At 38.6% G+C, this 26,125-nt stretch overlaps 1 protein-coding gene and 1 non-coding gene across 4 annotated transcripts in view; one reads left to right on the top strand and one right to left on the bottom strand.

Moving 5' to 3' along the window:
- GRM7 (glutamate metabotropic receptor 7) overlaps positions 1-26,125 on the bottom strand; it is a 1,182,365-nt gene that overhangs the window by 659,182 nt on the left and 497,058 nt on the right. The window lies entirely within an intron of this gene.
- LOC115874019 lies at positions 22,667-22,771 on the top strand. Its single transcript, XR_004048759.1, has one exon. It is a non-coding gene; the product is annotated as a U6 spliceosomal RNA (small nuclear RNA).

Here is a 26,125-nt window from a genome sequence, read left to right as displayed (position 1 = left end):
CCAAAGTACCCAGACTAATACACCCAGCTTCCCGGAAGTCCTTTCTTATCAGATCCTCATTACTCACCAACCTCCACTGCCATAATCTTAAGGAATGATTAATCTACTTACTATCTCGATAGTTTTACCTATCCTGGATTACATATGAAGAAAATCATACCCAAAATAGCACCAATTACATAAATGAAAAGAAGGAAATCCTCAATACAAGACCGAATATAATAGAAACTAGAACAAATTTTAAAATGGGCCAAAAGGAGAAACAAATGATAATATGTTCATTTTTAACCTAATTATATCTGTAGTAGATGACACAATGTTGCTTGCTGATAGCAAGGAAAACTTGAAGCACTTACAGATGAAGATCAAGGATTACAGCCTTCAGTGTGGATTATAGCTGGTAAAGAAAACCCAAATCCTCACAACTGGACCAGTGGGTAACATTGTAATAAATGGAAAAAAGATTGAAGTTGTCAAGGATTTTGTCTTACTTGGATTCACAAACAATGCTCATAGAAGCAGTCTCAAGAGTTCTAATGATGCATTGAATTCAGTAAATCTGCTGCATGTTATCTCTTTCAAATGTTCGAAAACAAAGATGTTACTTTGAAGACTACGGTGCAACTGTCCCAAGCCATGGTCTCTCAATCCCATCATATGCACGTGGAAGTTGGTCATTGAGCAAAGAAGACCAAAGAAGAATGGAGGAATTTGAATTATGGTGCTGGTGATTAATATTGAAACTATCATAAACTGACAAAAGAATGAACAGATCTGTCTTGGAAGAAGGACAGCAAGAATGCCCCTGAGAGGCAAGGATGGTGAGACACCATCTCCCATACTTTGGGCATTTGTCAAGTGAGATCATTCACTGCAGAAGGATATCATGCTTACTTAAGTAGAGGGGCAGTGAAAAATAGAAACACCTCCAACAAGATGGATCGATACAGGGGCTGCACCTATGGGATCAAACATCAGAACAATTCTGATAATGGCACAGAATCACGCAGTGTTTCCTTCTATGTACATAGGGTCAACGGAATTGACTCAATAACACTTAACAACAGCACACCTGCAGTAATCGACTTTCACACACTCTGTCTAAGGGCACAATTATTCATATCTCTGGAAAATGGTCTGTGGAAATTCAATGGATACTTAATCCTCATGTGGATTCTGCAAATGTATCTGAGGCTTTCACTGTTATCTGTAGCCTTCTGAAAACCAGGTGCTAAGAATTTAAGCTGAAATACAATGCCCTTCCCTGATCTTGGATTTAATTTTTGCAATCCTTGGACCAAATGGCCTGATGTGCTCCTTCCATGCAGACTAGCTCATACCTCACTTTGATGTCCAGGTTTTTTTTGTTGTTGTTGTTGTTGTTTGGTTTTTTTGGAAAGATAAGCCTTTTAAGACCACAGATGACATTCTCTCTGATAGCTGGCTACCATCTGGTTTCTTCACCACGTTTTGCTATAGCACCCATATGTTCAGTGATTACTTCCTTAGGGCAAGGTATAGATTATGGTCACGTCAAAAACACTTATTGTTCTTAGATTAGGGCTTACGATTTAGGGTAAGCTCAAAATCCACTTGTATATATAACGTTTATACATATATTTATATCCTATATCATCTATCTTCTGTCTGTATATATATAAATGTGAACCATGTTAGAAACAGTATTATAAACTTGTTGAGAAATAATTTAAGTACCCTCTATAAGGCCTTTAGTAGTTCTAATGATAGTATCACTTTAAAAAGGAAAATATAATTATATAGGAACCTCTTTTATACTATGGGATGTTCACTTAAACAAGTTAAAAACTTAAGTGACTGAACATTGTTTAAAAGAGCAGTGAAGACTAGATACAAGGCAAACATTTCAACAATGATCGATCATTCACTAAGGCAAAACTATGTAGGACTAAGATATGCTACAAAATCCAAAGAAACTATGAAAATAGCGAGTATATGGTAGCGTTAAATTGCCAATTATTGGACAACCTCAAGATTAAGATATTTGCACGGATGTCCCCTGACTTCCTGTCTCTGACTGTCGGATAGCAGTGCTCTACTTCTCACAGCACATGTTTCAGCTTTCGGTCTAAATGAGGATTTCCGTTCCTTTAATATGCAACAGGTATGTTAAAATCTGGTTCTGGAATGGGGTTTCCAAATCACAGAATTCTGATGTGTTCTACGAAGAATGCTGTACATTTTTGAAAAGACAAAATCTAAAATCGATGCACCTTATAACACACAGCCAGGGTTACCTTGGGTTGAAAATAAAGAAGACATTTCTTTGTATCAAAATACTTCATAAAAAGTGTATTAAGAGAGAGAGAGAGAGAGAGAGAGAGCCCACGGGGTAGGAAAAGTGCTTGAACATTGAGACAAGCGACGAAAGACTACTCTCTGAAACCCATAGAACAGAATATGAAAAACACCCAATGAAAAAGTGGGTGAAAACCATGAACAGACTGTTCACCAAAATGATATCTAAATGGCTCTAATAAATGCATTAAACTTTTTCATGGTCACCATATATCCCAGAGATGAAAATCAAAAGAATTATGAGATATCCTCTAATACCCACAATGACAGGTAAATTGAAAACCAAAAAAAATAAAACCAATTCTACCTTGCAAGTCTGGCTAGACCAGAGGACATACACTGGTACAGATAGGAACTGGAAACACAGGGAATCCAGGACGGATGATCCCTTCAGGACCAGTGGTGAGAGTGGCCATACCGGGAGGGTGGAGGGAGGGTGGGGTAGAAAGGGAGAACGGATTATGAGGATCTACATATAACCTCCCTGGGGGACGGACAACAGAAAAGTGGGTGAAGTGAGACATCGGACACTGTAAGATATGACAAAAGAATAATTTATAAATTATCAAGGGTTCATGAGGGAGGGGGGAATAGGGAGGGAGGAGGGAAAATGGGCTGATGCCAAGGGCTTAAGTGGAGAGCAAATGTTTTGAGAATGATGAGGGCAATTTTACAATGTACAAATGTGCTTTACACAATTGATGTATGTATGGATTGTGATGAGTTGTATATACCCCTAATAAAATTATTTTTTTTAAAAAAAAGGTAAAACCAAAAAAACAGAAAACAACAAATGTTGGACAGAGTATGGAGAGTTTGGAACTTTCATAAACTACTGTTGGGCCTATTAAACATGCATAATCATTATGGAAAGCAATGTGACACTACGTAAAACAGGAATGAAAATCTCATATGGTTCAGAAATACATCCATCATAAGATCATGCAATCATTTAAGCTGTTTCCCAAACAATGTGGTGATGGGTCTGTGTAATGCTTAAAATTCACTCATCACCCCCTTATTTGTATATCTTAAAAATCACTTCTTCAGAGGGATATCTCCTCAGCATGGGTCTTTTTTTTTCTTTCAATTAATGGGGAGAGGGATAAGACCAAATCGTTTCTGCCTTTCAGCATTGTCCCAGTGTCACCCCAAGTTAACAGACACTCCAATAATATTGATCGGTGAATTTCAAGGGAGATTCATTACCAGAGGAGTGAGGGGCAGCTTTCTCTGGGAAGATTTCACTGCTGTTGGAGTAAAAGAAGGAAGGTTAGTCTGCCCTTGGGGAAAACACATTACTTCTATCAACTGCTAAAGGGACAATCTGCCCAGTATTTTCTTGCTAGAAATTTGTTCATTTCATCTAGGTTTTCTAACATTTTGGAGTATAGTCTTCCATAGTAGCATGTTATTATTTTGTTTTTTGTTCAATATGGTTCAGTTAGATGACATCTCTAATCTTAGATATTTGCATCTTCTCTTTCTTTTCCCTTAAGTTTGTCAGTGTTTTGGGAACTGAAGCAAGCTTTTTGACAGTGTTCTTATAGTGCAAGGATGATAGACTTCAGAGACACCTCTGGTTAACTCGAACGAGGTGGAACCTGAGTAAGGGTGTTCCTAATCTTACCTCATTATGGAGGCTTACAACTGGTTGATTTTGATTACATTGTAAGCTCCTGGGGAGATTAATAGGTATTAATTGCCAAACCACAAAACTTTTACTATAGCATGTATGAATAAATTTTAAAAATTAAGGAAAAAAACAAATAAGAATATCTTTGCTCTTAAGTTTAAAGTGAAAAAAAAAGACTGAGAAAAGAAGCTTAAAGTGATAAATAAATAAAACAGCATAACGTTTAAAAATTGGGGCATATCATTTAATTAATTAATTAAAATGTAGATTTTCACTCATCTGGGTATTGACATACCAACAGATAATGGAGTCATCAAAGTTTTATTTTTATTTTACATTTAATTTTAAGATAATACAATTAAATACAAAGGTCAAATAAAACTACGCATATAATATTAAGGCTTAATAAAATATGATTTCTGTGTTCAGCAAACTGTCTTCCTCAATTTAAAACAGCCTTCTACATTTGAAGGCACCCCTAAACATTTTTGGGCATATCGTCATGACAAGTAATATTTCCTATTATCCTAACTGATTCAAACCTTTCACAATACAGAAATGGGATTATAAATCCAAGAAGTCCTACTGGCACAGTGCTTATGTTCTTGATTGCCAACCAGAGCCACACTGAGAGCCCCTCAACTCTACCACAGAGGAAGGATGTGGCCGAGTTTAACTTCATAACGATTACAGACGAGAGTCCTAAAGGGCAGCCCTCCTCTGTGCTATAGGACCTTTGTAACTAGAACGCAGCTGGACAGCAGCACGGTTTCTATTGTAGACACACATTTAGAACAAAAATTACATTCAATAGACAACGGAAAACAGCTATTAAAAAACATAAATTTAGAATTCTTAATATTTTGAAAAATCATGAATTTGGTCTCATAGTGGCATAAGGAAGAGATAGTTTCAAAAAACAGTAAGTAGTTGACTCTCACTATCTTCCTTAGCCCATATCGAGGAGAAAATGTAAAACATGTCCATTTTCATTTATTTCATTTCCCAACATGCTCTTCCCTTTTAACATGTCATATATTAAACACAATAAAATTAAAATATTGAAAATGTATAGGAACAACCATGTTCCCTTAATCCACACGTGTGGTCCCAGATGACCACATCTGTAGCCCCTTTGGATGCGTCCTGTTTGCTCTTCTGGATCAAATTGGCCAAAAAGAGGTGCTCTGCTTTTATAAAATACTAAGGATAGGAGGTAGAAAGGATATGTTAAAACTCTTCCTAAGTGGGAAAAGGAAATACTGGTGATAGTATATTAGCCCACATAGTTTTGTGTGTGTGTTTCCTTTGAAATTTTTCTGGTTCATGAACTCAAAAACAATCTAGAAACAACTTATCCCATTTAATGTGAAGGATAGTCTTTGTGGGAAGATAAAATATGAAGTAAAATCTAGACTCAAGGCTAAAGTAGATAATAAAGCCTAAGTGAAGCGTTGCCAAGCATCTTCAAATTCTTTCGTGCAGAAACAGATTCAAGAGTGGTGAAGTGCAATAGTTTGGTTGTGTGGTAGATCAAGCATAATCGGTTCACCTAGACTAATGAGCAATTATAACATTGTATTTAACTAATCCAATTTCAAAACAATCAACCCATGTAAATAAAATTTTAAAAATCTGATTGCAATTTGAGAAATGCTTCACCATTCCTAGCCAACCAATCGCCAGCATTTGTTGCTCAGTTAACAGTTGCTCTCTAGGTTAGCAGAAACTCATTATGGGGCAAGGAGCTCTCCTCCCAGCTGCCCCTGCAGCTGGTAGAAGGTGGACTGAAGTACTATTCCAAATAGTATATAAATGGAAACACCCTAAGTGTCCATCAAAGAATGAATGGATAAACAGTACATACACACAATGGAGTATTACCAAATGTTAAAGAGTAATGAAAAAACTTCAAAACATGACCCCTTCATTGTACTCTCTCTCCTGTCTCTTCCATTTCTCTTTGACTTTACTATAATATTTACGTATTATCGCTGTACAACTGCTCCTACCGGGTCTGTGATGATTCGTTAGGAGCTGGCTCTCCTGACAACATTTCACAGAGCATGGTGAATGTGGAAAGCATTAGATGGAGTGAAATTAGTCGAGAACCAAAGGGGAAACACACGAGACAGCTATTATTTTTTTTAAAAATCAAGAAAAAATGTTCACAAAAGGGAGACATCGGTCAGTGCACATCATGAAAAAAAAATAATAATAATTTATAAATTATCAAGGGTTTGTGAGGGAGGGAGATGGGGGAGGGAGGGAAAAATGAGAATCTAATACCAAGAGCTCAAGTACAAAGAAAACATTTTGAAAATGATGATGGCAACAAATGTACAAATGTGCTTGACGCAATGGATGGATGGATAAATTTTGATAAGAGCTGTATGAGCCCCAGTAAAATGATTTTTAAAAATTCACATATAAAGAAATAATATTTAATGGTTACTAGCAGTGAGAGAGGAAGTAAGTCATAACTGAGGATAGACACACAATAAGTTGTGTGAATAAGGAGGCAATGAATAATAAGGAAGTGTTGGGAAGGATTAAATGACGAAAGCAAAGATAGACACTGGGAAATGCAACAGTTAAAGGCAATAGAGACAAATTTTGTTCATGTACCTGTTGAACAATTATAGCAATAACAATGATGTACGAGTGGACACATAGGTATACACACCTGACCTGAACAAGTGTTGGAAGGAGACTATGACTATGTCCAGGAACATATACATGCTTGACAGAGGATATCTCTACATGTGTGTTTACATATGCTCCACATGTATCCAAAATATAATAAAGCATACAGGAAGCAAAGCTATGAAAACTTATTAACCAAACACCTTGAAGGAATGGTTTGTTGTGTCTACGGGTTCAAAATCCGTAGTCTCCGGTGGGTGGGGGCAGGGCATCAGTGTCAAGTGGCACAACATAGTCCATAAACACGGTGTTCTCCATGCTAATTTGGCGAGTGGCAACTGGACTCTAACAGTTTGTGAGGGTCTGTCTAAGGTGCAACTGCTGGTAAGTTCCTTCTGGGTCAAATATTGAAGAAAATCAAAGGTGCATGGAAACAAATAGTCCAAGGGACTAATGGGGCAAGAGATCCACAGCCTCCATGACCCTGAGTTCCCCTTTGAAAAAGACCACATTAGAAGGTCCTTGGTAGAGGGGGAAGAAAATGTAGAACAAATCCTCCCAACCCCCCACCCCCCCAAAAAAAAAAGAAAGAAAGAAACTAGCCTTCCAGGTGAGGCAGACTTGTTACCCCTCTCAGGCTCAGACTTTTAGTCACCCATGAGGCCTGGGGTTGCATGCACCCCAGTGGATCAATTTTCATCCTAAGGTAGCCTGGTTTGGTGAACAATGCCACTTCAGGGGTATGTACTTTTCAAAACAATCAAACATTGGAGACAAAAATAACAGGCTATGTCTAGGAAGAGAACTCAAGAGGCAAGAATGGTGAGGGAAGAAAGAGGATTCGAAATGGTGAACCCAGGGAAGCAAAGGGTTGAATGGAATCACATGGTAATGATCAATGATGGGAAGCATAATATGTATGAATTGATGAATGGAAAATGTATTTGCTTTTGTAAACCTTCACTCAATCTAAGCATAGGAAAAAAATACATATTCTAAATAGACGTTGCCATCTTCTATACTCATCAACGGTTCTTTTGTCTAGTTTCATCTAGGATGCTTATGGCGAATGTACCCTAAAGAGTAAGTCCAGTTTACACTCTATGGCCCGTTTCAGGGCAACTGCCATGCATGTGTTCTATGAGCAACCATTCCGCAGCTAGTGCGGATTGCAGGGAGAACTTCAACAAATTAGCTTTTTTATAATTAGCTGGGTTGCGGATGGAAATCATAATTTGAGAAGTCAGAGGCTAACATTTAGAGGGGTTTTAGCTTCACTTAGCTCTAGACAATATTGAAAGGTAAAATGACAGACAACTTTGCGTATTTATCTCAAGAAGGGAGTAGCGGTTCACTTTCACAGGCTAGTCTTCTGCAGAATAATTGCCTGAAACCTATACCCTTGGAGAGAGCTATCTATGATGACACATGCTCATTGGTGACTCTCAGCAAGGTCAGGATAAACCTCTATTTATTGAGGAAAAATCACTGGGTTTAGAGCCAGAAAAGCCTGGTGTTCCAGCCTTGGTTACTCATGTGCAAAACCAGTGGATCAGCTCTTTGGCCTGTGCTGTGGGATTTTGCAAGAGCAAATATGATGATGTGCATTATAAAACAATACTGTGCAAATGCTAATGACTGGGACAGGTAGAGAGGAGGGAAGGGGCATGGAAGCAAGAGATGAAAGTACCCAAAAAAAGAACAAATAAGAAATATAACAAAGATGAGCTCTTAGAATAAATGATTGAGTACTAAATCTACATCAATGGTTAGTGTTGATTTTGTCCATAAACTGTGCTTGTGTCACTTAAAACCTCCTGACAAGTCTTTCTCCTCCATGAACCTGGCACTTGTTAAGAGTCTAGTTTCCTTAATTCTTTCAGATCGGGCTTGTGAAGATACTGCTAAAACAGACTTTTCTTTGAGAAAGGGCACACAAAGCAGCTATCAGCTGCCAACAGTGCGACGCAAATGTGTCGATCAAATCGATGTCATAGCCCATCAGCTGGGAAGGTCTTTGGAAAACAGAACATCTCAAGTATCTTTTTTTTCCTCCCCCAGCATCATTCTATTTTTTTTTTGCTTACTTATGCATTTTTAATAAACTCCATGGCAAGCATCAGCAGCAAGTGTTTGTTAATTTACTTACTACAGCAATGCGATAGATGGAGGACTTTCGGTTGACAGAAACGTGTGGTGCTTTACTTTTCTAAACGTAAGAGGCTCAAGATCTTTTAAAACGCCGTGTTATTTAGTGAGTCTGTATAGGGGTCTGGGCTGCTGCATTTCTAACACCTCCCAGGTGATTCTCCAACGACTTGTCCTAAAGCCACAGAAGAAACAAGACGGGAGGCAGAAATTCTAATGCCAATCTTTGCTGTCAGACAGTGAATCCTTGCACACCTGAGGAACAGTATGCTACATTTGGAACTGAAAAAAAACGAAAACAGAAAATTAGAGAAAACAAACAAATGCTGAGTGGGGAGGACACATTTAAATCTGAGTATATAAGAAAATGTTTATCTACTATTCATTATTAATTAGCCCATCACTCAATCAATGTTCTGTTAGTTGTTATTACTTGCTGTCAAGTCAAAAGCTACTCATAGGAGTCCTGGTATGCACAGACAATCTGCTCCAGAGGCTTTTCAAAGAAGCGATGTTTGTAAGAAGATTACCAGGTCTTTCCTCTGAGGGGCCTCTGATGAGTTCAAACAGACAACCTTCCTGTACGAGTTTGGACACTTAACCATGTGTCCAACCAATCATCATCACTATGTGCTAAATCCACTGCGATGCATAAACCATCGATCATCTTTTTCCTCGAAAGGGTTTCCGTCTAACTAAACTCTAGTGAACAAAAGAGAGAGTCCAGCAGCGAGCTTGTAGGCTACCAAAAGCATAAATAATGGGTAAGTTATAACTCTGAAAAGAACAGAGAGAAGCAGAACTATTTTATAATATTAGGAAGGCTTACAGAGGATCAGATCGTCTTTCAATTAATAAATCACAGTCAGATCTAAATAGTGTTAGTCACTTGTAGTCCCCAGATTAGCAGCATCAGCATAGCAAGGGAAGGTGTTAGAAAGGTAAACTCTCTGGCCTTACTTCAAATTGCTGAATCTGGAACTGAAGGTAGTAGTGTCCTTAAGAGCTCAGGAAGAAGCTTTCATGCGATGCGGAAGCACACAGCCCTTTGAGGAACAAAGATCCAAAGGAAAAGTAGGAATTAATATGCAAACTATTGGGGGGGACGTCATTTAGAATGAGAGAAGCCACAGGGTGTTCCCAGCTAGATAAACAACAAAACCGAGCTGCAGAAGGCCAGATGGTCAGAGACAGTGAGGCCATTATGAAAGGAAAATAGCAGACCCTATCAGAGCTCCCCACATTGGACTGGCCACAGAGCTGCAGCCCGGGGACCAAGTTTGCTCACAGACCTGTGCACCTTAGCCAGCAGAACATTTAAGGTTAAATTGGAGACCGTCTGAGAAACCCACAGGAGCAGTTCTACTTTGTCCTATAGGGTTACAATGAGTCACACTTGATTCATTAACAGGGAGTTTTTGTGTAGAGGACAAGGTCTTCATGCATTTTTTATTTCACAACTTTTGCTAAATCGTCACAGAGGATGTGGTTAGAAAGTAGCACACCGCCCTTTAGAGCAGTGGTTCTTAACCATGGCTACCATTAGAATCACCCAGGGGAACTTGGCAGGCGTTTGCAGGAGATAAACCCAGAACAATTAACTCAGCATCTCTGCAGTGGGATCTGGCATCCTATTCTTCTAAAGCTCCCAAGGTGGTTCTAATGTGCAGCAAGGGTTGAATGTTGCTCAATTTGAAAAAAATCTAAGATATTAAAATCATGGTTCTGGTAGGAATTCTCTAATGATGTTTAAGGCAGGGAAGCGCATGAGTATGTTCATTTGGGCTATCTTATTGAAATCCATCGCTTCAGACTAGAAATATTCTCTGTTATCTATTCATTGTCATGAACAGAATGAATAGTGCATCTTAATGTACCACTGTGGTGACAACAAAACAAAGCAAAGCAAAATAACCCATGCTTCAGGAAAATGAAAGCGTGTTATAGCACATCTCCTTCCAAGTTATCTGACACTGATTTTACGGTGCTCTGCCCTTCCACTGCCACTGAGCTGCTGCGACTCAGTAGAATGTAGCTAATGGATAGCAAAGGGAAATTGTTTTTATCTGAAGTCATGCAAATATTTTATAACAGGTGGAGGTTTCATTGACCTCCCACCCCACCAAGCTATAGCCAGTTTTGTATTTATTTGTAAGTGCATTTCAATATTCCTGATCTATAAAAGATGTGCCAGCACTTTTGTGAATTCTTTTGTGAACATCATGAAATCTGCTCTTTCCTCATTAATAATAAGTTGAATAAAATCATTAATGGGTTCATTTTATATCTGTAAGCAAATTATTTCATGTTGTGAAAATATATTTCAAGACAGCCTTGACTTTGGATTAGTACTAGGGCATTTGAGAGTTGCACAGGGTGGATACAATCCTACTTTAACTAATGAAAAGTGGTTTTATATTAGTAGCTAACTGTGCTTTATCTATCATTCTTTTTCTGGGTTTAAAAACCTCTGCTCTCACAGATATGTCATATGTGCTAGCTTGAGTTTAAATCAAGTACATGGGTCTGAATGATACCCTGGTACCCCTCCAAAGCAGACAGCAGCTTCACTGCAAACACCTTCCTGGGACCTCCCTGCAGGACAGGGGCAAAGGGAAATTCTCTCAGTGGACAGAACTTCGAGCTGTACACCTGGTTGTTCACTTTGCTTGGAAGAAGTCATGACCAAATATACACTGTAAACTGATCCATGGACCAAAGCTTGGTTGGATGGTAAAAGACTTTGAAGGAACATGATTGGGAAATTGATGTTAAAAAATGTGAGAAATGGATATGTTGATAGACTTCTCTGAATGGACCAAAAAAATGAAGATATTTTTGTCTCATGGGAATGCTCCTCTGCAGAGTAGGAACGTAACAATTAAGTAGATAGGATGGTACATTCTATAAAAAAACAATTGTTTTAGGCCAGGTTTACTAAAGAACCAAATTTAGTGACACTCATACGTGTAAGAGGGAGTTTTATATCAAGAAATAGTTATATATCAGAAAACTATCCCAGTCTAGTCAAGATATAATCTATAAGTCCAATACAAGTTCATACATCCAATGCCAGTCCATAAATCCCTGTTCAGACTCATGTAGCCACAAACAATAATGCAGAATGTAGGAAGACCACATGCCAGTGGGTGAAACTGTGCATCAAGTAGTGATGGAAGCATCACAGGGTCAGTACAGGTCTCAGTGTGGCTCCCAAGCAGGAAGGTGAAGGCAGAGAGAGAGAGTGGCCCGTCTCCAGTCAGCCATTTATAGCAGTGGAACTTCCCAATGAGGTCACAACCTGACCGACAGGTTAATCTCATCCACATCCTCTTATGGATTCCCTGTTGGCACATAAAATCGATGACACCAATCATCCTCTTACCTCCATTACTCCTGTCCTCACCCGATGAACACATGAACAAAATAGCTTTGTGGCAGTGATAGAGATTATGAACTCATTAGCTTGGCTATTGACTGAATGCTCAATCTTTGAGCAGCAGAGACCAAGACAGAACCCAAAATATGGAACCATTCCTGGAGGGATCAATTAGCAACTTGGTATCAGGCCGGCATGTTGTATTCACACCTTAGAGCACTGGGTTGAAGTCTGGTCCTTCTTTTCCTGTAGAGATATAAACAATACCTTCCCCTTAGATGGGTTAGTGCCCCTGCTACCCATTTCTTCCTTATTTTCATCATTATTTTTTGTTCTTTCCCCAACTCCTCCCCAGTTGTCTACCATGTGCATCCCTGCATTTGATCTGGTCCCTGCCATACTACCCGGTCCTCACCCCAAGAATGTTTGTATACAGTAGTTTGTATACAGTACATAGGACCACCTTCATGGAAAGGGTAGCATTTTGTTTATAATGGAATAGACACTCTAGATACAGATTTGATTTCCCAGTATCAAGGCTTCTGCTAAAATGACTATTCACGGACTTACAGAATGTCTCATCCATTGACATGGTATCCTGCATAGCATTCATTGCCATACATCAAGGGACTCAGTTCACAGCATGTGAAGTGTGGCAATGTGGCCTTGCACATGAAACGCCCTGCTCTTACCATGTGCCCCCAAATCCTAAAGCAGCTGGCTTGATAGAATGATGGGCTAGATCTCTAAAGGCACGATGACAGCCACCGCATGGTGAGAACACCTTGAAAGCTTGGAGCAATGTTCTCCAGGAGGCTTTATATGGTGTAAACCAGCATCTAATAAATGGTGCTGCTTCTTCAAGAGCCAAGATTCTGGGTCCAGAAACCAAGAAGTAGAAATGGGAGAGAAATTACTCATTATTACCACTAAGTACCCATTCAGCAAATTTTTGCTTACTGTCCCTAAAAACTGAATGTTCTCTGAGTCTGGAGGTCTTAGTTTCAAAGGGAGGAATACACCATGGAGCTACAGGACTGATTTCATTGATCTGAAAGTTAACCATGCCTCCTGGATCTGGAAGCTAATCATGCCTCCTGGCCATTGTGGACCTCTCATCCCAGTGGATCAACAGGCAAAGAAGCCTTTTACTCTATTGAGTGCTGTGATTGGTCTTGATTCCCACAAGGAAATCGGATTAGTGTTGCATAATAGAGGTATGGAAGAATATATCTGGAATCCAGGAGATTCCTTAAGTCATCTCTCAGGACTACCATGTCCTGTGATTAAAATCAATGATAAACTACAGCACCACAATTTGGAAATGACTCCTAATAGTCTAAACTCTCAGGAATGAAGTTTGGGTATCCCTACCAGTCAAAGGACACATGAAATGGGCAGTATTACAAGGTAATTCTAAGTACCAGCTAAGGCCATGAGACCAGCTGCAGAAAGGTGGACTGTAAAGGATATGGGTGATTCCTCTTCCACGTATGCATCAAATTATTAGTTTTATCCACTTATGAATACAAGGTGAAGTTGGGATTAGGGTGTTTTGGGTTGTACACATGTTAGTTGCATTATGTTAAGTGCAAGCATAATTTAATTGTTGTCTTTAGAGATCATGTATATTAAAGAATTGTCTATAAGTATCAAGTTGACTAGAGGTAGTCTATGAGGTTAGGGTTTATGTCAAATAGGTCCACCTGGGCAAAGGTAATGGACAAAGTCAACCTATCAATCAGGTCTCAGTCGGATGACACCTCCTTGGGGTGTGACCGTGTGCTTAGGAGAGAGTTCCTGAGAAGAGCTGAGTTCTCTTTTGGTCAGTGGACTTCCTTCTTGCTGGAATTCTATGTCTGCCTCCTTATATGGGCTGCTGACCCTAGGGATTTTTGAAACTCTCCTTTCTCCCACTGATCCCAGTTCCTCTAGAATGGACAATCACTAGCCAGTGATCTCTCTGCTGTCTGCATCGGTCCATCTGTCTGCATCACTAGGCTACAGGTACATGAGTGGGAAGAAAGCGCCAGCTAGCATTTAATCCATCAATGTGATCGAACTGAATTGAGAAGCTTTTTTGGTATAAAATGACTTCTTGATCAAAAGTTCTTTCTTATACATAGATGAGTGTCACCGATTTTGTTTCTCTAGACAACCCAGCCTAACAAACAATTCAAACTTCTCAATTCTCAACTGATTATAACGCCAGCTTTTACCATTTTCTCATTAACCCATTCCAGTAAAAACACTAATGAACTCAAAGAGAGCTTTCTCTCTCTTCAAGGTCTCCCAATAAAGATAGAATAATCTCCCTTCTATTAGTTTTTTACACTATTAGAGCTCCGTGCTGCACAGTGGGTTAATATCTGGGCTTTTAGTGGCAAAGCCCAGGGTTCACACCCACCATCCACTCTGTGAGAGAAAGATGAGGCTTTCATCTAAAATTGATATTCTCAAAAACACTAAGGAGCAATTCTAATTCCACAGGGTCTCTATGAGTTGGTGTTTTTAGTCCATGTATAGCTTGCTTTTCTTCTTGCTCAATAGAAAGAATGCTGTGGTAGTTATAATTTCGAGTCAACTTGATAAAAAGTGTACAGGTGCAGGTTAGCCTGTCAATCAGGTCACAGTCTGATGATCTCCTTGGGGAGATCAGTTCTCCTTGTGGGTGTAGCCTTACAAGAGAATTCTGGGAACTTCCTCTCTTTGTCCCTGGTGATTGGGTCAGTGTGTTGCTGCTTGAGGTAGTCCTTTGCCTCAACTGTGTACTACACTACATGTGGGCCAAGCCAACCCTTGGATCGTGTTGCCTTGATGTGCATTGCTAGGGCTTGAGGCTCCTTTGAGAACTGCTTCACCAAGCTGCTCGTGGATTCTGTCAACTGTACATACATTGCTAGAGTTTGAGGCACCATCAGGGCCTGCTTGGCCATGCTGCTGGCGGATTATGTTGGCATGCTTGCATCGTGAAAGCTTGAAGCTCCATGGGGCCTGCTTTGCTAAGCTCCCACTGTACTGACTGCTGCTGTCCCACCCTTGTCCTGCCTGAGGGTAGATTCCACTATCTACTTCGACCAGCAATCTGCATGAGTTGAAGGACCTTCAGTCTATCAACTATTCCACAAAAGTGAATTTAACTAAGCCTTCTGTACTGCTGTGTGGACTAACTAGCTGTTATATTCCTTATCACTATATAAACCTATATCTATATCTATATGTAATCATAAGTATCCTGGTATTGTTTCTCTAGAGAACCCTGCCTAACACAAGTGTCCCTACACACTTATAAGAATTTGTCAATTCTTGTTTCTCAGTTTCTCTTCTCTTAACCATAGTAGTTATAGTGAGTTTCTTTAAAACAATAGACCAAAGCACCACTGAGCAAAATTAGTATGTGTGTCCACTCACTCTGGAAAACCACAAACCAGTGGTACACACTCAAAAACCCAAATGTGTAAAATAAAGTAAGATTTAATTTTACTATGGAACAGAACTCATTGTCTGAATTTGAAAAAACAAATATATTTCTAAGATTTTATTGGTCAGGTATACTCAGTAACTTTAATTATGATTCAATGGGCAGTTTCCTTTAAGTGGTCTCAAATAAATACATTTTACTGAGCTATATTGAATTTATAATAAAAATTCTGAGAGGAATGTCCTTTTGCTTTTTTTCTAAGTTGCAAAGGTAATTTAGGATTGAAAAATAAAATAAGATAAATGTCTTTGGGTTTGGCGAAACACAATTTAAGTAGGCACTTGTTTTGCCTATAGAAGATTTTAAGCAGTAAGTAGTAGCAGTGTTCAAGCATTGCTAATCCATGGATATTTATTTTCTGAATGCAATTTCTGGGTACAACACTGGTCACACACACAATTCTTTTTGATGTCATTTGTGCTGCCTCGAAAAAAGTAATTTCCAGCAACCTATCCCTCCACTGAGAAACTCCACGTTCCATGACACGATTTTATTTGTCAGGACCAGCTTTTATAATTTCATGCAGTAATTTAGGTGATTGTCAAGCATAGTACATTCAAACTAAACATTTTCTTTTGAAATTGAACATATTGCTATACTGAATCCTTCCATTTCAAGGCAAAACAAAAGTGGGGTTTAATAGAACTGTCTTTTAGAATATTTTTGTTTTACCTTTTCAATTCAAGCATGGTGTAGGTTCTTTCCTTTTTACTCTCTTCTTAACACATTATGTTGAGTTCATCTTATAATTTCCTCATGGTAAGTGTGGCGGTTGCATAAACTCCTGTTAACTTGAATGAAGGTGTGGGGTCTAGCCTGTCAATCAGGTTATAGTTAATGAGGCCTCTGTGTGGGATTGGCCTTCTCCGAAGGATTCTGGGAACTCTTGTGTTCCCCTCTGGAGGCAGGACAGACTCTCAGCTTCTACTTCCTGCTGACAAGACACATGGAGTCATATGCCAATGGAGCCAGAGCCCCGGAGCTGGAGGAGCCATGTAGAGACCCATACCAGCGCTGAGATGCTTCCACGGCCAGTGCACCCACAGACTTTCCACCCACTGGCCTGGGATCTTCCTACAGTCAGTGTCATTGCACGTGTTGTGTGAGTCTGAAGAGGAATTTATTAACTGGTCTCAGACATATGGGTTACTATTAGATGTCCTTGTTGTGGAGATGGATCTGTGGTAGGAGTAAACTCTGGGCTCATAAATATACTACTCTATGCCCACTGGTGCTGACTACTGTTCTGTGGAGCATTCTCATAAAAGTATCTAATGGCTGGATCCCTTTACCTGCAAGCCAGGATGTCCTCTGTATGTAGGAGGATTAAGGAGATAATGCCCTTACTATGTTGTACCATCTAAGCAGGGCATCTTTGGGTAGCCTGCTTAGGATGGAAGCCAGAGAGGTAGCCTGGCATGATTCAGATTAAGGCAGAATGGAAAAGCAACACATTGCTTGACTAGGACAAATGATAAGAGGACGGGGTCACTTAGATCTCTTCAGCTCAGCCCCTCTCACCCCAAATGCAGAGAGCATTTAGAGAAACTTCATATGTTATAGAATGTATAGCTTGAGTTCTCTTTTCCCAGAGCCTTCATTTGTATTCCTGTGGATATGAATCTAACTCAATTTGACCCTTCTCTTGGGTGTTGACAACAGATAAGGAATACACAACTAACTAAACAATTGAGCATTCACATTCACCCACAGGTACCTTAACCCAAAGGCCTGGTGATTGACTATTGCAAAACCAGCCATTGGAAACACTACAGAGTGTAGTGCTACTCTCACACACCTGGGCTCACTATTAGTTTCTATCAACCTGATGGCAACTGGTGTTCTCTTTTAGGAACAAATATCTCCATTGGGAGATGTCTGACCTCACCCATCAAAGGTCCTGCCTTGGCTTTTGTCCATGATAGAAAAAAAAAATAACATGACTTATCTTTTATTTGCCACTATTACTCATGTGTAAAATGTGATCATTTTATTACCCACTCATAAGACTGTTATAACTTGTGAGTAAATTTTTTAAGCATCATACTCAATATTTAAATAAGCAAAGTATACAAATAGATACTTTCTTGCTATTCTTCCACTGAATTTAAGGTCATCGGATTAAAATTCTGAAGTGAAGCAGCTCTGAGAAGTGACTTATTTAATAAATAACAAACTAACATTAAAATCTTTGTCTTCCAGACGTCAGCACCTATAGTCCCTTTAGCTCAGCAGTTCTCAACCTGTGGGTCATGACCCCTTTGTATATCCAATGACCCTTTCACAGGGGTTGCCTGATTCATAACAGTAGCAAAATCACAGTTATGAAGTAGCAACAAAAATAATGCTTTGGTTGGGAGTCATCACAACATGAGGCACTGTATTAAAGGGCCACGGCATTAGGAAGGTTGAGAACCCCTTCTTTAGCTACAACGCACACTTGACCACATAATAGAAATCCATAAAACCAGATAGAGCAGATCTAAGAAGCCAAAGAATTTGATTTGTCTCTGTTCTGACTTAATTTCTGGGACAGCTCTGTTAACCTGAGTCTCAGCTCTTCATCGGTGAGATCAGGCTAATGTACCAGAGATTCTCAAAGGACCTTTGCTGAGTTAATGTTCTGTGACTCTCAGAAAGCAACATTGCTGACCAGAACCTTCCCAAGAACAAAAGCGAGGGAAGAGTGTGTTATTGAGATCTTCCACGCAACTTTGCTCAGAGTTCCAGGTCACATGCTCTCCCCACAACCCTTATGTTGGATTTAACAACACGAAGCATACTGCTCTTCTGTGGGACTTGGATATTTTCATGCCCTTTGATTTCATGAACTAAGTGGCATTTTTTAGTTGCACAACGTATCACATAGTCAACCTGGGCTTTGAAAATCCAAGTGACTAGTATTAGAGTTGCTGAGTTAAAGGGTTAAAGTGCTCGGTTGCTAATCAAAAGACTAATGGTTAATTATGTACACCCAGGAACACCTTAGAAGAAAGGTCTAGAAATGTATCCTGAAAAGTCGAAAGCCCCATGAAATCCATCTACTCTGACACACATGGGGTCGCCATGAGTTATAATCAACCTAAATACCACTGAGAGTACCAGCATACACTCCAAGTGTGTAGCTCACTGGCTGTGATCACAAATGAGTCATTTACACCAAATTAACTGCTTAATCTGTGTTCAAACCAGCAATAGGTACCAATGAGTTCATATTGAACATGCTACAGGTGCCCATGTTACTTTTCACCCATACCTTAAGTTACTCTTGTAACATAGTAAAACAAAACCTTTGAAGTGCACCATATTCAAATTGAATTTGCCACATTCTCATGTCTTTTCATTCTAATCCCACCAACCCCATTGCAAATTCGATTTCTTCATAAACTGTAGGAATTCTCACATTCCTATCTCCAGCCAACCAACCTTTGTCACTTTCCTTTCCTTATGATCCTTCACCTTTCACAAATTATTAACAGAAGTAAATACAAACACCTTTGAAAAACTTCTCTCAATCTATAACCTAGATTTCCCTAAAATAAATCAGTAGAGGATAACGAATTTTGCAATACATAGCTAGGACAAAGATTAAGTCAAAACATAGTACATATCTGGTATGTAGAAATCTATCATTTAAATTGGGGAAAAGACTGGGTTTCTAATCCTCTAAATAGGTACAGTCTTGGAAACCTACAGAAGGTCGCTATGAGTCAGTATTGACTCAATGGCAGTGAGTTTAGTGTTGAGATCATTTAAATCATATTTTAAAACATTAGGACATTTCTTTTAAAAAGATGAGATGTTAGCTCTCAGTGAGTCACAGACTGTAGCCTCCCCAGTGAAACTCAAACCCACTGTCGATGAATTATTCCCACTCATTGTAACCCTATAGAAGAAGGTAACATTTTCTTTGGGTTTTTGAGACAATAACTATCTATGGCAGCAGAAAGCCTTATCTTTCTCCCATGGAATGTCTGAGTTCAAAGTGCTAACCTATCACCTATCATCCAAGACCAATTATATATGAACCAATAGATTTAAATGATAGGCATGAACAACGTATACTCATGCTCAGCCCTTGCAATATGCTTGTGAGAGAAAGAGAACCAGATGGAACAACAAAAGCTCCCTAGTTACTGACATCCTTGGGAGGTACTTGTCATCCTCAGTCATTTTGATATGAGTGAACCACTTTTAAAAACTGTTCAGAGGGTTAGGTCGAGTCCTTAATACATGCGCTGTCATGGAGTCAGTGCTGATTCACGGTGCACCCTGTGGGTTCCCGAGACTGTAACTGTTCACGGGAGTAGAAGGTCCAGTCTTTCTCCCAGGCAGCTGCTGCTGGATCCACACTGTGGACCATGTGGATGGAAGTCCAACTCATACCCAGCACACCACCAGGGCTCACAACGGAAAACACTACGCTTCTCTTTATCAAAAATACTATCCCGATCATGAATGATCAAAGATATCCCTGGAAAATGGTGAGTAACCTGGGAGGTGTACCAGCCACCGTGGCAGGCACGTTGCAATAAAAGGCACACACACACCTATTGCACAGTCCCCTCCTTAAAAGCACATCCGTGTGTGTTCTCTCCCCTTACCTGTCTCTCCTTCAAACTGCTCCCTGTTGCAGTCTCCCAGCAAAGAGAGCAGCTAAGGATTAGCTATTATGGATTAACTATTAGGTATCATTCAGTAATTTGAAATGAAACTAAACATAGCATTTGCTTAAGCAGGTCCCTCAGTCAGAAATGGAAGGTTCTTCTTTTTTACTTGATACATTTCATGTTCCAAGACCTTGCTCCCTCATTAAAGCTTCTTAAATACCACTGAGAAACATGGGCACAAACCCTGACAGCAATTATTGAAAATTCCCTCTGGAAAATCTATCAAAATGTAGCTTATTCATTGATCTTTTCTATCCATTTCTATATGATGAACTGGTCAAGAGAAAGCACTTAATCTTCTTTGTGGGCCCAGGGCCCAGACCATTTCTAAGGACCTAGTAGATATTCATTAACTGGTGATTTGAACACCTTCTCTTGGGTGTTCAATATACTTATTTGATGTTTACTTATTTATTTATGTGCGTGTGCATGTGTACTTGGATATTTTTATTTGTATGTGTGTACGAATTTGTGTCTGGCCAAACTATAGCTTAATAGAGAGAAGAGCTGTCAAATGACCTTAAAGTGGTAATTCACTATATCCGCTCCCTGAACTCTTACCCAGAGTTCAAAACAAAGGCACTCTAGGCACGATCCAGCATTTAACTGACACAGATGATACAATAGGGAAGAAAGAGGAAGGTCGTTTCCTTTGTTTCAATACGTCCCTTTACGTAAAACGCAAACAGGGAGTATTCTTACTCATCCATTCACTAATGTATTCAATGGTTATTCTCCAGGGACAATCCCCATGTTACTTGGTGATTTCCTTTTAGTAAGGGAAAGAATAGCTAATGAAGAGAATTTTTATATATTAGCCTTGGTAATTTCAATATTTCAAAAGAAGGCTTTCTTGTTATTAATAATTATGGAAATATTTGTACTAAAATAATAAGCTTCTGCTAAAACTTTGAATAAAAATTATAGGACTAATCCAATATAGCTGCATAGCTGGAGGCTCTGTAAAATCCTCTTCAAACAAAATTATTTTTAAAAGTAGGAGAGACTCAAGAACCTGATTTCAAAAATAAAATAGACATGAAAGTAAAATCCATCATAAGAGACAAAGGCCATTATATAATAATGAAAGCCATAACTGAACCAAAAGACATACCATAATAAGCATCTGTAAAACCAAGGTGAGACCCTCAAAAGATTCTACAGAATTGCAGAGACAAATTGACTATAATACAAAAGTACTAGGGGACATGCTGATGAAGACCAAGGATTGGGGGTGGGGGGGTTGGCAAGGATGTTATCTTGCTTGGGTCCACAATCAATCCTCATGGAGGAAGTAGTCAAGAGATCAAAGAGTAGTTAACAAGATGGATTAGTTAGATCTGTTGCATGGACCTCTTTGGAGTATTAAAAAGAAAGGATGTTACTTTGAGGACTGAGGTGCTCCCATCCAAGCAATGATATTTTCAAGAGCTCCATAGGCATGTGAAAATCAGACTTGAATAAGGAAGACTAATGAAGAATGGGTGCATTGGAGTTGTGGTGCTGGAGAAGAATATTGAAAGTACCATGGACTGCTAAAAGGACAAACCAATTTGTCTTGGGAAAAAATACAGCCAAAGTTCTCCTTAGAGGCAAGATGGCAAGACTTCATTTTATATATTTGAATATATTCTCAAGAGAAACCAGTTTGTAGAGAAGAATATCATGTTTGATAAAGTGGAGGGGGAGCAACAACAACAACAAGAGGAACACCCTCAAGGAGATGAGTTGACACAGTGGCTGCCACAATGGGCTCAGGGATAGGACCAATTGTGAGGAAGATGCAGAACCAGCCAGTGTTCTGTTCTGTTGTGCATCGGGTTGCTGTGGGTTGGAACTAACTCAATGCCACCTAACAACAACTGGGTACTTGAATAGTTCATTTTTGAATAAAGACAGATGAACTAGAAATAAAATCAACACAGGGACAGAAGAACGAAACAAAATAATTAATTAACTTGATCTCATAAACATATACAGTACACTTAACCCAACAAAAGTAAAATATTAATTTTGTAGAGCACATGAAATGTACTACAAGATAGTTTATATTTTAGGCCATAAAAGAAAGCATCAATAAAATTTAAAACCTTAAAATATAGCAAGCCATTTTTAGATCACAATGTTGTAAAATTAGAAATCAAATATCAGATGGTCTATAAAAACAATCAGTTACATGGAAATTGAAGAACACTCTATTTAAAAACCACTAGGGACTTGAAGTAAAGACCACAATTAATAAAACAAAACACAACTTTGAAACAAATCAGAACAAAAATATAAACTACCCAAATCTCAGGGACATAGTAAAAGCAGGGCTCAGAGAGGAATTTATAGCAATAAGTCCACAAATCAAAGATAAAGAAAGAGTGCTTGTTTTGGGAACACATACTAAAACTGGAACGATACAGAGAAGATTAGCATGGCCCTTGTGCAAGGATGACATGCAAACTCATGAAGCATTCCATATTTAAAAAAAAAAACAAAGAATTAAAACAAACACCGTGACACATTATCTACTAAAATTATAGCAAGATTAGCAAAACAAATTGCCGAAAACTAGATCAAAAGAAATAATAAAAATTAGAGCATAAATAAATAAATCAGAAAATTGAAAAATATATATCAACAAGATAAGAAATTGGCCCTTCGAAAGTAATAACAAAATTGACAAATCACTAGCAAGCCTAAGAAAGGAAAAGGAGTGAAAAAAACATATATTATAAATAAAACATAAAGTTAGTGACATAACAAAAGAAAAATGTGAAGTAATACAAATAATTACACAATATTATGAGGAAGGAAGGACCCTGCTCTCCACAGGACCCAACAAGTTAGGCCCCAGTTTCCCCTGATACCTAAAGAGAGAGGCACTGACCATCTCCACATCCAGACAAACAAGGTACTGACCATCCCACCCTCAGTAAGAAAGGCACCAGTCATCAAAGCAACCTGGAAACAATGGCAATGGCCTTACCTGCATCCTGACAAGGAATGCCTAGCAGTCCCAAGACTTGGCAGAGAAGGCTTTAGGCACCTGACATTCCAGCAAGGAAGTTCTAGTCATCCCCAAGACCAAGCAAAGAAGGTTCTAGAAACCCCAGTGATCCCACAAGAAGGCCTCAGCCATCCATGTCCCCAGTCAAGGAAGACTGAAGCCATGCCAGTAATGCCAAAAAGATTCACCTGTTTCACAAGAACCAGCAGCCCACCTAAGACCAATAGCTGAACCTTGATGCCACAGACACAGCAGTTAATCTAAGAAAACACACACACACACATACACAGCTAATTAACTCCAAAACAAAAAGGATTTTTGAAGTTTCCATGGAAATACCAGAAATCAAATTCAAGAGAATTACGTTTAAATGACTTCAGCAATGGAGTAATGCATCAAAAAACAAGGAATGCTACACCAAAAAGATGTCCATAAAAGAAATAATAAGGGAAAAAATTAGAAAAGCATAGGAGAAGACCTGACTAATAGAAATGAAGCAAAGGAAAATAGAAATAATGAGCTTAAAGATAATTCTTTCAAATAGGAGTGACAAGAGAAAAAATAAGAAAGCAAAGAAATCTAAGGAATGACTGTAAATGATTGGTGAGGGACACCCTCCAACCTGTCTCATTGTGATGCTGGTGCAACAAAAATGAAAAAAATAAATACAGATAAAATAGCACAAGAAACCATGGGGAAATACTTCCCCAACACTTTAAAGGAAGGGAAAACAATTATAAAAAGAGTTGGGGGGAAGAAAGAGCTGAAAGAATGTCAAACAAAATAGTTGTCAAAAGAAAGATAGAGTGAAATTCTCCAATGTAAAGGAAACGGAGAGAATGTTAAGAGCATATTTGGAAAAAGAACAATTTCCTAAAAATAAAAAAACAATAAAAATAAGTCCCAGCTTCTCAGAAGACACCAAGTAGGTAAGAAGGGGAGTCATATATGAAAACCCCAAAAGAAATATAAAAGCCTGCACATAGAGTCCTATATTGAGCAAAACTCTATAAAACATGAGGGAGAAATCACTGTATTTCCTGTTAAGGAAAAATTTAAAGGAATTTTACAAAACAAGAAGAGCATTACAGAAAATACCAAGGGACTACTTTGGACAGAGAATCAACAATACACAAATCTAGGAGCAGCAGACAACGCAACAATACCAAGAAATCTTTTCTACTAAAACAGTACTCAAAAAAACCCACAGAAATCAAAGAACAAAGAATCCAATTAAACCACAGAAACAAAATACACACAGCAGAATAACAGCAACAAACTCATACATCAACGACACTGAATGTCAACGAAGTCAATGTACCAAGCAAATGTCAGAGATCAGCAGACTGGATTAGAAAACAAGACGTTTCAACATGCTGGCTAGAAGAGACATGCTCTAAACACAAAGACAAAAATAAACTGAAAATACAGAATGGAGTAAAATATAGTAAGGTGATTGCAGCCTCCCCCCAAGAAATCAGGAGTGGCAATATTAATCTCTGATAAAATAGACTTCGAGGGGAAAATCATATTGAGAGACAGAAAAGGAACTACATAATGATTAAAGAAATAGTGGAACAAGAAGATGTAAACATAGTAAACACGTGCACCCCAATGAAAATCCCTGGAAATGCATTCATCAGAGTCTCACAAAACAGCAAAGAAAAATAGAGAGCCCAGTAATAATAGTAGGAGACTTAAGTACACCATTCTGAAGCAAAGAGAGATCATCAGGAAAGAAACACAATAGAGACACACATGAAGTAAACAGCATAAGGAATGAACTCAACCTCCTAGAGATACGTAGAACACAGCACCCCACAACGGCAGAGTATACGTTTTCTCCAATGCACATGGAATTTACTCCAGAATAAATCATTTGTTAGGCTACAAAGCAATCCTTAATATTTTTTAATTGAGATTCCACAACTCACTTTCTCAAACCAGAGCATTATAAAACTAGAAATTAACCATAGATAAAACAAAGACAAAAAAAATCAGTGGCATGGAGACTGAATGGCAGACTATTTTAAAAGGACTTGGTAATAGATCAAATCAGGTGTGAAATAAAAATAAAAACAATTCTTGAAATAAAGAGAGCAAGGACACAGCATACCAAATGTTTTGAGACAAAATAAAAGCGGTTATTAGATAGGAATTTCAGTAATTGATTATCATTTGAAAAAACAGAAGGAAAAAAAAAAACCACCACTGCGTTAACACAGCATTTTCAACAACTAGAATACGAGCAATTAAAATAACTCTCAAACAGTAGGAGAAAAGAAATCATGAAGCAGAAATAAATAACCTAGCAAACAGGAAAACAGTGCAAAAAATCAAGATGACAAAAGTTGATTCTTTAAAATGATTAACAATATTGACAAACTGCTTGTAAATTAACAAAGAAAAAAAGAAAAGATACAAATATCAACCTTTAGAGATTAAATGGGTGACATCACAACTGCACCAAATTAAGTAAAAATAATCACACACTATTATGGAAAACGGTACTCCAACAAGTTTGAAAATCTAGATGAAATGGACACATTTCTAGAAACACCGTCTACCCAATTAACATAGAAAAACAATGTACTCCATCATATAAACAAAACAAAAACCACATCATCATAACAATCAATGCAGAGAAGACATTTGAGAATATCTAACACCGATTCCTTATTAAAATATTTCAAAAATGGAGATAAAAGGATCATTTCTCAGCAGAATAAAGGTCATCTATGAAAAACCCAGGACCAACATCTTGCTCAGTGAGAAACACTAAAAGCAGTAGTTCTCAACCTGTGGGTTGTGACCCCTTTGGGGGTCAGAT

The sequence above is a fragment of the Echinops telfairi genome, unplaced genomic scaffold (assembly GCF_000313985.2).
Source record: "Echinops telfairi isolate 266 unplaced genomic scaffold, ASM31398v2 ScPeMD7_7474;HRSCAF=8512, whole genome shotgun sequence".
Taxonomy (NCBI): Eukaryota; Metazoa; Chordata; class Mammalia; order Afrosoricida; family Tenrecidae; genus Echinops; species Echinops telfairi.
This window is presented reverse-complemented; position numbering and strand designations above follow the sequence as displayed.